Source organism: Aquarana catesbeiana, linkage group LG06 (genome assembly GCF_042186555.1).
Source record: "Aquarana catesbeiana isolate 2022-GZ linkage group LG06, ASM4218655v1, whole genome shotgun sequence".
In the NCBI taxonomy this organism is placed as follows: domain Eukaryota; kingdom Metazoa; phylum Chordata; class Amphibia; order Anura; family Ranidae; genus Aquarana; species Aquarana catesbeiana.
In genome coordinates this window covers 270,259,300-270,273,144 of record NC_133329.1, presented here as the reverse complement: position 1 = coordinate 270,273,144, position 13,845 = coordinate 270,259,300, and positions in this window count along the sequence as shown.

Genomic DNA, 13,845 nt, shown 5'->3' with positions numbered 1-13,845 from the left:
GAGAGATTCAGAGGAAGTCAGGGTCAATCCGGGTCACAACAGGCAGGCACAGGTACACAGAGCTTGGAACAGGAACACTGGAAGCTGAAAAGACAAACCAGCAATTAAGCAAGGAGCTGAACTGCCTTTTATAGGCCCACCAGGGGGATCTCACATTGTGCGTGCTATGGCGTGCATGCACCCGCGCCAATATGCTGTATTGTGCATCCGTGTGTGCCGGCCCACTGTATCGTGCACCCGTATGCGCCATAGCACTACTCTGCCACGCAGGCACACAGAGAAGCACCGATACTGGCAAGTTCGGTTTCTGCCATTCTTCTGACACAGGCTCAGGCAAGGTGAAGGGATCAGGGAGCAGTCTCTTACCTTGGCTGCAGAAGCAGCAATTGGAGTGGTGTGACAGGAGCGGGGAGTAGAGCTGCCCCAATCCATATGACTGGCTGCCGGAGGAGACGGTGCCATATTGGCTGTGGCTGACTCCATGAGGCCCGAAGCTTCAGGAGGCACTGAGGCAAACAAGCAGGTGATTTCAGCCGGTGCACGGGACCACGGACGCTCTGTGACTTCCTCCTTCTGGGCATCTGTCGGGTACCTGGTGTTAAACCGTGATTCGGCCTTAGGTTAAGCCCTGTGTATCAGTTACAAGTGTTAGGGCAGTTAGGTTAGCCCCCTTTAGGTCTAGGGTACCCCCCTTAGGTCCAGGGTACCCCCCTAACCCCCCCTAATAAAGGTTAACCCCTTGATTACCCCCCGTCACCAGTGTCGCTAAGCGATCGTTTTTCTGATCGCTGTATTAGTGACACAGGTGACGCTAGTTAGGGAGGTAAGTATATAGGTTCGCTGTCAGTGTTTTATAGCGACAGGGACCCCCATATACTACCTGCTAAAGGTTTTAACCCCCTGATTGCCCCCTAGTTAACCCTTTCACCAGCGATCACCGTTTAAGTGTTACGGGTGACGCTGGTTAGCTAGTTTGTTTTTTGTAGTTTATTATAGTTTATTATAGTTTTAGGGCCGCCGTTTATTACCTTATAAAGGTTTAACCCCCTAATTGCCCGACGGTGATATAAATTACGTTTTTAGGGTCAGCTAAGGTCTGCGTCGCCCCAGGCAGCGTCAGGTTAGCGCCAGTACCGCTAAAACCCACGCACGCAGCATACACCTCCCTTAGTGCTATAGTATCTGAGCGGATCGATATCTGATCCGATCAGATCTATACTCCCCAGCAGTTTAGGGTTCCCATAAACACAGTGTTAGCGGGATCAGCCCAGATACCTGCTAGCACCTGCGTTTTCCCCCTCAGCCCAGCCCTGCCCAGCCCACCCAAGTGCAGTATCGATCGATAACTGACACTTACAAAACACTAAGCACACATAACTGCAGAGTTCGCAGAGTCAGGCCTGATCCCTGCGATCACTAACAGTTTTTTTGGTAGCGTTTTGATACAGTCACTGACAGTCAGGAGCTTTTTTTGCCTGTGAGTCTCACTAGTGTACCCCTAAATTTAGAGCCCAAAATGGCAAATCGAAGGTACACTAGTGAAGAGGCCTACACGTTTCTGAGCATGACAGATAGTGAAGAGGAAGTCACTCATCTGTCAAGTTCAGGCTCAGAATACGATCCTGTAGAGGACAGCGGCTCCATGACAGATAGCTCTGACGACGGAGTTGTGGTCCCTGCTAAGGTCAGGCGTACCAGACCCCAATCTTCTTCTGTCCTTGAAGTGCAAGAACCGCAGGGCTCTCGTATGGAGTAGAGAAGTACTAGCGCCGCTATTCCTTCTGGTGAACTGGCAAGCACCAGCGGCCTAGTACACCCTGGTCGTACATCCAGCACTGCAGTATCACGTGGTGACGTGGCGAGTCCCATAAGTGCAGTTCAAGCTGGTGAGGTGGCAAGCACTAGTAGTGTCCCGCTGCCACCAAGAAGACAAAGACAGGCCCGTCGTGGCCATAGTGCCCTTCCTGCTGCATTCGCCAATCCGAATTGGGAACCCACCACTTCTGCAGCACCCGTACTTCCCCCTTACACTGGCCAACCCGGAATTCAGGTGGAAACAGTTGACTTTACGCCACTGGATTTTTATTCACTGTTTTTCACCGAAGATCTCTATAGATCTATTGTGGACCAAAGCAATTTATACGTTGGTCAACACATCGCCGCTAATCCCCAGTCCTCCCTTGCCAGAGATTGGAGACCAATTACGGTCTCCGAATTTAAGATCTTTCTGGGCCTTTCCCTCCTCATGGGGTTGAATAAAAAGAGTAAGTTGCGGTCATATTGGTCCACTGACCCAATTTACCATTCGCCCTTGTTCTCTGCTTCCATGGCCAGGGCACGATACGAGCAGATTTTGCGGTTCATGCACTTCAACGACAATGAACTCTGTCATCCTCGTGGAGACCCTGCATACGATCGGCTCTACAAAATTCGGCCCCTCGTAAACCACTTCAACCAACGTTTTGCAGACTTGTTTACCCCCCATCAAGTTGTCTGCATTGATGAGTCCCTGATTAAATTTTCTGGCCGCTTGTCATTCAAACAGTACCTTCCCAGCAAGCGTGCCAGATACATGGTCAAGATGTATAAGCTCTGTGACAGGGCCACAGGCTATACATATAGTTTTATGGTTTACGAGGGCAAAGATAGTCACGTAGAGCCGACAAACTGCCCTGACTACATAGGAAGCGCTGGCAAGATAGTGTGGGACTTGGTGTCACCCTTATTCGGAAAGGGGTACCACTTGTACGTGGACAATTATTATACGAGCGTGCCACTTTTTAGTCACTTGTTTGATCATCAGATTGGAGCATGTGGCACCGTGCGACCTAATCGCCGGGGCTTTCCCGTCTTAGGCTGGGGGAGAGAGCCTGCTTGAAGTATAATAATTTGCTCGCTATGAAGTGGAGGGATAAGAAGAATGTTTTCGTTCTCACCTCCCTTCATGCAGACACGACGACCCAAATTCCTACGGCGACTGGTGTTGTGGAGAAACCCCTCTGTGTCCACGAATACAACCTTAATATGGGAGGGGTGGACCTCAACGACCAGTTGTTGGTGCCGTACCTAGTTGCCCGTAAGGCCAGACGCTGGTACAAAAAAGTGTCTGTTTATTTATTTCAATTGGCTTTGCTGAACGCTCATGTGCTATACAGTGCTTCAGGACGGACTGGATCCTTCCTTAAATTCCAGGAAGAGATCGTCAGAGCCCTTCTGTTTCCAGACGGTGCTCTACCTCACCTTCCCCAACCAAATGCAGTAAGCCCACTGCATGAGAGGCATTTTCTTTATGCCATCCCGAGTACCCCTACCCAACGAGCCCCCCAAAAAAGATGTCATGTCTGCAGCAAGCGCGGATTTAGGCGTGACACCCGGTCTTATTGTCCCTCCTGTCCTGGCAATCCTGGTCTTTGCATGGGTGAATGCTTTGAACGCTACCATACACTAGTTGAGTATTAGTGTAGGGTTCAGCACTGCACAGACTAGGCACACTAACACAGGGTCTCCCAAGATGCCATTGCATTTTGAGAGACCTAAACCTGGAACCAGTTACAAAAGTTAAAAGTTACAAAAAAAAAGTGTAAAAAAAATAAATAAATAAAAACACAAAAAAATATAAAATAAAAAAACCAAAAATAGTTGTTGTTTAAATTGTTCTCTCTCTCTCTATTCTCTCTCTATTGTTCTGCTCTTTTTTACTCTATTCTATTCTGCAATGTTTTATTGTTATTATGTTTTACCATGTTTGCTTTTCAGATTTTTTCTACTTTACTGTTTACTGTGTTTTGTTGGTAACCATTTTATTGTTTTCAGGTACGCCATTCAGTTGCAGCGCGGATTTATTTATCTTGACAGCAACAGCGTTTGCTCCCACGATATATAAAGCCGTGACTCCAGCGCTGTCGGAGGTGATTTCACCACCACAGTTACATACTTCAGCATATATGCCGAAGCGTGGGGGCAGCAGTGGGTGGAGGAGCAATTTGCTCCTGCCTTTTGCGGGAGGATGCCCCCATGCTTCGGCATATATATATTTTAGGCACAGGTTGCGTTAAATGTTTTATTTTTTACTATGTTTTTTTTTTTGTATTTGCTTTGCAGGTATGGTAAGTCTTACTGTTAAACTGTAATGTTACTTTGTTTTATTGTTAACCATCATTTGCTTAGCAGGTACGCCATTCAGTTGCAGCGCGGATTTATTTATCTTGACAGCAACAGCGTTTGCTCCCACGATATATAAAGCCGTGACTCCAGCACTGTCGGAGGTGATTTCACCATCACAGTTACATACTTCAGCATATATGCCGAAGCGTGGGGGCAGCAGTGGGTGGAGGAGCGATTTGCTCCTGCCTTTTGCGGGAGGATGCCCCCATGCTTCGGCATATATAAATGGTGCATGTATGCCCATCATTAGAAGTGGGTGGATGAAGGGAGGTATTCTAATGGTGGGCATACCCACCGATCAATATCTTTTTTTCGTTCAGCCCACAGGCTGCATGAAAAAAAAGTTTACAATATACGCCCAACAAGGACCAGCAATGTACTGGTATGTTGCAGGACTTTGAGTGGTTATACCAGAATGATGCCTGCAGGTTTAGGTATCATCTTGGTATCATTCTTTTCACCAGCGGTCGGCTTTCATGTAAAAGCAATCCTAGCGGCTAATTAGCCTCTAGACTGCTTTTGCAAGCAGTGGGAGGGAATGCCCCCCCCACCGTCTTCCATGTTTTTCTCTGGCTTTCCTGTCCCAACAGGGAACCTGAAAATGCAGCCGGTGATTCAGCCAGCTGACCATAGAGCTGATCAAAGACCAGAATGGCTCCAAACATCTCTATGGCCTAAGAAACCGGAAGCTACGAGCATTTCATGACTTAGATTTCGCCGAATGTAAACAGCGCCATTGGGAAATTGGGAAAGCATTTTATCACACCGATCTTGGTGTGGTTAGATGCTTTGAGGGCAGAGGATAGATCTAGGGTCTAATAGAGCCCAATTTTTTAAAAAAAAGAGTACCTGTCACTACCTATTGCTATCATAGGGGATATTTACATTCCCTGAGATAATGATAAAATTAATTAAAAAAAAATAAAAATGAAAGGAACAGTTTAAAAATAAGATAAAAAAGCAAAAAAATAATAAAGAAAAAAAAAAAAAAAAAAAGCACCCCTGTCCCCCCTGCTCTCGCGCAAAGGCGAACGCAAGCGTCGGTCTGGCGTCAAATGTAAACAGCAATTGCACCATGCATGTGAGGTATCACCGCGATGGTCAGAACGAGTGCAGTAATTTTAGCAGTAGACCTCCTCTGTAAATCTAAAGTGGTAACCTGTAAAGGCTTTTAAAGGCTTTTAAAAATGTATTTATTTTGTCGCCGCTGCACGTTTGGGCGCAATTTTAAAGCATGCATGTTTGGTATCCATGTACTCGGCCTAAGATCATCTTTTTTATTTCATCAAACATTTGGGCAATACAGTGTGTTTTAGTGCATTAAAATTTAAAAAAGTGTGTTTTTTCCCCAAAAAATGCGTTTGAAAAATCGCTGCGCAAATACTGTGTGAAAAAAAAATATGAAACACCCACCATTTCAATCTGTGGGGCATTTGCTTTAAAAAAATATATAATGTTTGGGGGTTCAAAGTAATTTTCTTGCAAAAAAAAATAATTTTTTCATGTAATCAAAATGTGTCAGAAAGGGCTTTGTCTTCAAGTGGTTAGAAGAGTGGGTGATGTGTGACATAAGCTTCTAAATGTTGTGCATAAAATGCCAGGACAGTTCAAACCCCCCCCCAAATGACCCCATTTTGGAAAGTAGACACCCCAAGCTATTTGCTGAGAGGCATGTCGAGTCCATGGAATATTTTATATTGTGACACAAGTTGCGGGAAAGAGACAAATCTTTTTTTTTTTTTGCACAAAGTTGTCACTAAATGATATATTGCTCAAACATGCCATGGGAATATGTGAAATTACACCCCAAAATACATTCTGTTGCTTCTCCTAAGTATGGGGATACCACATGTGTGGGACTTTTTGGGAGCCTATCCACGCACGGGACCCCGAAAAGCAAGCACCGCCTTCAGGCTTTCTAAGGGCGTAAATTTTTGATTTCACTCTTCACTGCCTAGCACAGTTTCGGAGGCCATGGAATGCCCAGATGGCACAACCCCCCCAAATGACCCCATTTTGGAAAATAGACACCCCAAGCTATTTGCTGAGAGGTATAGTGAGTATTTTGCAGACCTCACTTTTTGTCACAAACTTTTGAAAATTGAAAAAAGAAAAAAAAAATACATTTTTCTTGTCTTTCTTCATTTTCAAAAACAAATGAGAGCTGCAAAATACTCACCATGCCTCTCAGCAAATAGCTTGGGGTGTCTACTTTCCAAAATGGGGTCATTTGGAGGGGTTTTGTGCCATCTTGGCATTTTATGGCCTTCAAAACTGTGATAGGTAGTGAGGAGTGAAATCACAACTTAACGCCCTTAGAAATCCTGAAGCCAGTGCTTGGTTTTTGGGGCCCCGTATGCGGCTAGGCTCCCAAAAAGTCCCACACATGTGGTATCCCCGTACTCAGGAGAAGCAGCAGAATATATTTTGGGGTATAATTCCACATATGCCCATGGCATGTTTGAGCAATATATCATTTAGTGACAACTTTGTGCAAAAAAAAAAAAAAATTGTCACATTCCCGCAACTTGTGTCAAAATATAAAATATTCCATGGACTCAACATGCCTCTCAGCAAATAGCTTGGGGTGTCTACTTTCCAAAATGGGGTCATTTGGGGGGGTTTTGTGCCATCTGGGCTTTTTATGGCCTTCAAAACTGTGATAGGCAGTGAGGAGTGAAATCACAACTTTACGCCCTTAGAAATCCTGAAGGCGGTGCTTGGTTTTCGGGGCCCCATATGCGGCTAGGCTCCCAAAAAGTCCCACACATGTGGTATCCCCATACTCAGGAGAAGCAGCTAAATGTATTTTGGGGTGCAATTCCACATATACCTATGGCCTGTGTGAGAAATATATCATTTAGTGACAACTTTGTGCAAAAAAAAAAAAATTGTCACTTTCCCGCAACTTGTGTCAAAAAATAAAATATTCCATAGACTCAACATGCCTCTCAGCAAATAGCTTGGGGTGTCTACTTTCCAAAATGGGGTCATTTGGGGGGGGGGGGTTGTGCCATCTTGGCATTTTATGGCCTTCAAAACTGTGATAGGTAGTGAGGAGTGAAATCAAAAATTTATGCCCTTAGAAATCCTGAAGGCGGTGCTTGGTTTCGGGCCCCGTACGCGGCTAGGCTCCCAAAAAGTCCTAAACATGTGGTATCCCCGTACTCAGGAGAAGCAGCAGAATGTATTTTGGGGTGTAATTCCACATATGCCCATGGCATGTTTGAGCAATATATCATTTAGTGACAACTTTGTGCAAAAAAAAAAAAAAAAAAAGTGTTACTTTCCCACAACTTGTGTCAAAATATAAAATATTCCATGGACTCAACATGCCTCTCAGCAAATAGTTTGGGGTGTCTACTTTCCAAAATGGGGTCATTTGGGGGGGTTTTGTGCCATCTTGGCATTTTATGGCCTTCAAAACTGTGATAGGTAGTGAGGAGTGAAATCACAACATTACGCCCTTAGAAATCCTGAAGGCGGTGCTTGGTTTTCGGGGCCCCGTATGCGGCTAGGCTCCCAAAAAGTCCCACACATGTGGTATCCCCATACTCAGGAGAAGCAGCTAAATGTATTTTGGGGTGCAATTCCACATATGCCCATGGCCTGTGTGAGAAATATATCATTTAGTGACAACTTTGTGCAAATATTTTTTTTTTTTTGTCATTATTCAATCACTTGGGACAAAAAAAATAAATATTCAATGGGTTCAACATGCCTCTCAGCAATTTCCTTGGGGTGTCTACTTTCCAAAATGGGGTCATTTGGGGGGGTTTTGTACTGCCCTGCCATTTTAGCACCTCAAGAAATGACATAGGCAGTCATAAACTAAAAGCTGTGTAAATTCCAGAAAATGTACCCTAGTTTGTAGACGCTATAACTTTTGCGCAAACCAATAAATATACGCTTATTGACATTTTTTTTACCAAAGACATGTGGCCGAATAAATTTTGGCCTAAATGTATGACTAAAATTGAGTTTATTGGATTTTTTTTATAACAAAAAGTAAAAAATATCATTTTTTTTCAAAATTTTCGGTCTTTTTCCGTTTATAGCGCAAAAAATAAAAACCGCAGAGGTGATCAAATACCATCAAAAGAAAGCTCTATTTGTGGGAAGAAAAGGACGCAAATTTCGTTTGGGTACAGCATTGCATGACCGCGCAATTAGCAGTTAAAGCGACGCAGTGCCAAATTGGAAAAAGACCTCTGGTCCTTAGGCAGCATAATGGTCCGGGGCTCAAGTGGTTAAAGTGAAACAATAAAAATGAAATATTCCTTTAAATATCTTGCCTGGGGGTTGTCCTTAGTATGCCTGTAAAGTGGCACATTTTTCCCGTGTTTAGAACAGTACCACAGCAAAATGACATTTCTAAAGGAAAAATCTCGGCAATATAGATATAGGCTACCCAAAAACACCCTCCCCATGTTGAGGGCATGTGGCCTGGTGCAGTTCAGGAAGAGGGGTGCTCTCTCGTCCTCCCCTCTTTTCCTGGGCCTGCCAGGTTGCGTGCATGGATAAGGGTCTGGTATGGATTTTGAGGGGGCCCCTACGTCATTTTTTAAAATTTTGGCGCAGGGTTGCCATTAAAATCCATACCAGAACTCTAGGGTCTGGTATGGATTTTGGGGGGGACCCCTACGCCATTTTTTTAAAAATTTGGCGCAGGATTCCCCTTAATTTCCATATCGGACCTGAAGGGCCTGGTATGGATTTTAGGGGGACCCCCATGAAATTATTTTTTTAAATTTTGATTCAGGGTTCCCCTTGATATTTATACCAGACCCAAAGGGCCTGGTAATAGAGTAATTATCTTTTTTTCAATTATATGTATCTATATTGCCGAGACCCGACAAGTTATTAGAACCGTGATGAGTTTTAAATGACAATTTTTCCTTTAGAAATGTCATTGTGCTGTGATACTATTCTAAACACAGGAACAATGCACAACTTTACAGGCATACTATAGACACCCCCAGGCACGATATTTAAAGGAACATTTCATTTTTATTGTTTCACTTTAAGCATTAAAAAAATCACTGCTCCCAAAAAAACAGCCGTTTTTAAAATTTTTTGCATTGATACATGTCCCCTGGGGCAGCACCCAAGTCCCCAAACACTTTTTATGACAATAACTTGCATATAAGCCTTTAAAATTAGCACTTTTGATTTCTCATGTGAGTGTCCCATAGACTTTAACGGTGTTCTGGCAGCTTTCGAATTTGCCGTGAACACCGCATATTGTTCGCTGCTCGGCAAACAGGCGAACACCCGATGTTCGAGTCGAACTTACGTTCGATTTGAACATCGGGCTCATCCCTATTCACAACAATAAGCACATTTACAGAGGACTATCTTAAAATATTCAAAACGCATCAGTGGAGCCCAACACAATTTCCATAGGCTCAGTGCATTGTAAGTTATTTTTTTCATCTTCAGATCCTACAGATTTGCATTAAAACTCAGCTAACCTCCGCTTCCCTGGTGATTAATGGCAAGTCACTCTTTTTCAAGACCAAAGTGGTCTCCCTGGGGATCTTACAGGTTGATAAAGAAATGAATCTCTTCGATGAATAATTCCCTGAGTCAAGTTTTTGTTGTTTAATAACTCTTTTGTCAGTGATCGATTGGAATGCCTTAGTATGTATGCATGTGTGTGCTGCATGAATCAGTGCATAATCTTGTGACAGCGAAGGTAGAAAAAGTAAGCATGACTGATATTAATACATAGCTACTCTTTAGCAATCACAGAAAATAAAAAAAGAAAGAAAAAAATCAATAAATAAAATCCAGGAAGGATCACTCAATCTTTTTTTACCTTACCAAGAAGCAGCTGATTATACGCAAATCGACTCTGAGCATGATTTTAGAAACATTTATTTTTTCACTTTCATGATCCATACTCATAAGGGAGTAGGGAGGAGGTGGAAATACATTTAAGATGAGATGGGAAGGCATCAATCAACACAGAAATTCTATTCCACTGCGTTTCTTTCAAGTAGATATTTTGGTTGCAATGATGTGACTTGAATACTTGAATATACACACACACACTGTATATATAGATGTATTATTTAGATCATCAAACAAATTTTAATATTACACAAAGATAACCAGAGCAAATCCAAGACGCTGTTTTTAAATTATTTCATTTATTAACAGGAAAAAGGCTGTTCAAACCTGCCTGGCCCTATGTTAAAAAGTAATTGCCCCGTCCCATGCTGAATCATGAATGAACTGTGATTATTAATCACAATTTTTTGGAAAGCTGAGTTAAATTTCACTTGCCACACCCAGGCCTGATTACTGCCAGACCTGTTGAATCAAGAAATCGCATAAATAGAAGCTGTCTGACAAAGTGAAACATGATAACAGATCACAAAAAGCCACACATCATGCCATAATCTAAAAAAAAAAAATCAAGAACAGATTAGAAACAAACATCTATCGGTCTATGAAGTGTTTCAAAGCCATTTCTAAGGCTTTGGAACTCCAGTAAACGACAGGGAGAGCCATTATCCACAAATGGAGATAACTTGGAACAGTGGTGAAGCTTCCCAGGAGTGGCCGATCTACAAAAATTACTCCAAGAGCATGACAATGACTTATCCAGGAGGTCATAAAAGAACCCAGAACAACATCTAAGAACTGCAGGCCTCACTTTTCTCAGGTAAGATCAGTGTTCATGATTCAACAATAAGAAAGAGACTGGGCAAAAATGGCATCCATGGGAGAATTGCAAGGCTCATCTTACATTTACCAAAAAACATCTTGATTATCCCCAAGACTTTTAGTCAAATATTCTGTGGACTGATGAGACAAAAATTTTACTTTTTGTACTTCCCGTTACATCTGGCATAAAATGAATACAGCATTTCATAACAAGAACATCATACCAACAGTTAGACATGGTGGTGGTAGCGTGATGGTCTGGGGCTGCTTTGCAGCTTCAGGACCTGGACAACTTACCATAATTGATGGAACCATGAATTCTAAGCTCTACCAGAAAATCCTAAAGGAGAATGTACGGCCATCAGTTTGTGACCTCAAGCTCAAGTGCATTTGGGTTATGCAGCAGGACAATCATCCGAAACACAACAGCAAATTTAGGTTTTGGAGTGAATTGAGATTATTTTTTATTGTTATTATACAGGATTTATATAGCGCCAACAGTTTGCGCAGCGCTTTACAACATGGGGGCAGACAGTACACTTACAATACAAATCAATACAGGAGGGATCAGAGGGCTCTGCTTGTTAGAGCTTACAATCTAGAAGGGAGGGTCAAGTGGAAACAAAAAGGTAATAACTGTGGGGGATGAGCTGATGGAAAAATTGAAGATACAGTTGTTAGGTGTGGGTAGGATAGGCTTTTCTGAATAGAAGGGTTTTTAGGGATCATCTGAAAGCTAATAAAGTAGGAGATAAGCAGACAGATTGGGGTAGGGCATTCCATAGGATTGGAGAGGCTTTGGAAAAGGCCTGGAGGCGAGCATGGGAGGAGGTGACAAGGGAGCTAGAGAGCAGGAGGTCTTGAGAGGAACGAAGAGAGCGAGTAGGTTGGTATTTAGACACTAAGCTAGTGATGTAGCTGGGGGCGAAATTGTGGATGGCTTTGTACGTAGTTGTTAGAATTTTGAATTGAATTCTTTGGCTGAGTGGAAGCCAGTGGAGGGATTGACAGAGAGGAATGGCAGACACAGAGCGATTGGTAAGGTGGATGAGTCTGGCAGCGGCATTCATAATGGATTGAAGAGGTGATAGACTATGTAGAGGTAAGCCAGTGAGAAGGGAGTTGCAGTAGTCGAGGCGAGAGATGACCAGCGAGTGAATTAAGAGCTTTGTTGTGTCATTGGTTAGAAAGGGGCGTATTTTGGAGATGTTGCGGAGGTTGAGGCGGCAGGATTTGGACAGCAATTGGATGTGTTGCTTGAAGGAGAGTTCAGAGTCTAGGACTATACCTAGAACCTTGGCATGTGGGGATGGACTTATAGTTGTGCCATCGATTTTGACAGAGAGATCAGGGGAAGAGGCATATGGGGGAGGAAAAATTATACGTTCGGTTTTGGCTAGATTGAGTTTGAGGAAGTGGTGTGGCATCCAGACTGATAAGTCTGAGAGTAAATTAGTGATACGTGAGGAGACAGAGGGAGTGAGCTGAGGGGTAGAGAAATAGATTTGGGTGTCGTCAGCGTAGAGGTGGTATTGGAAGCCATGGGAGGCTATCAGTTGACCCAGGGAGGCGGTGTAGATTGAAAATAGTAGAGGTCCAAGAACAGAACCCTGAGGGACCCCAACAGAGAAAGGAAGAGGAGAAGAGGAAGTAGAGTTATAAGAAATGCTAAAGGTGCGGTTGGATAAGTAGGAAGAGAACCAGCGAAGTGTACAGTCAGACCAAAGGCGTGTAGTTTTTTGAGGAGGAGGGGGTGGTCAACCGTATCAAAGGCAGCAGAGAGGTCCAGGAGTAGGAGTACAGAATAGTGTCGATTGGTTTTGGCCGTTAGTAAATCGTTTGTTAGTTTTAGGAGAGCAATTTCTGTGGAGTGTTGAGGACGAAATCCAGACTGAAGGGGATCAAGAAGGCAGATCAAGGGGATCAAGAAGATGCTGTATCATGACCTTACACAGGCCGTTCATGCTGGAAAACCCTCCAACGTGGCTGAATTAAAACAATTCTGCAAAGAAGAGTGGGCCAAAATTGCTCCACAGCAATGTGAAAGACTCATTGCCAGTTATCGCAAACAATCGGTTGCAGTTGTTGCCGCCAAGGGTGGCACAACCAGTTATTAGGTTTAGGGGCAATTACTTTTTCACATAAATCCAGACACGTTTGGACAGCTTTTTTGCCTTAATAAATAAAACCATCATTTAAAAACTGCATTTTGGATTTACTTGGGTTATCTTTGTGTAATAATAAAATTTGTTTGATGATCTGAGTCATTTAAGTGTGACAAATATGCAAAAAAATTAAAAATCAGAAAAGGGCCAAATACTTTTTCACAGCATTGTATATATGGACTTTGATTTAGGAGAGATTTTTGGACGGTCATTGCCATAACTGTTTTCTACCAATTATGATTTTGTAATTTTTTGTATGATATATGCGTTTTTGTTGTGATCAATTTTTTCAAAAAATTTTTGTACTCTAAATAAATTCTGCTTTTAAATGTATTTTTCTAATTAGAAATTCCTTCAAATTTATTTTGAATTGCCTTTAAAATCCCATCACTGAGGTTTAGCCTTTTTCTACATATCTAGGGATGTTGGCAATCTTTTTGCATCTTTATTTGGGAGTTACCCTTTCTCCTGATTTAGGAGAGATTTCCTGCTTTGCACATTTAACACTGTTTATTTACTTATTTTTTGTATTTTTTTTATATTCACTGGTGTTGCATAATTTCATGATATTATAAGCTTTTAAAGAGGTTGAGAATAGGGATGGGCCGAACACCCCCCTGTTCGGTTCGCATCCAGAACATGCGAACAGGCAAAAAATTAGTGCGAACACCATTAAAGTCTATGGGACTCGAAAGTGAAAAATCAAAAGTGCTAATTTTAAAGGCTAATATGCAAGGTATTGTCATAAAAAGTGTTTGGGGACCTGGGTCCTGCTCCAGGGGACATGTATCCATGCAAAAAAAGTTTTAAAAACGGCCGTTTTTTCGGGAGCATTGATTTT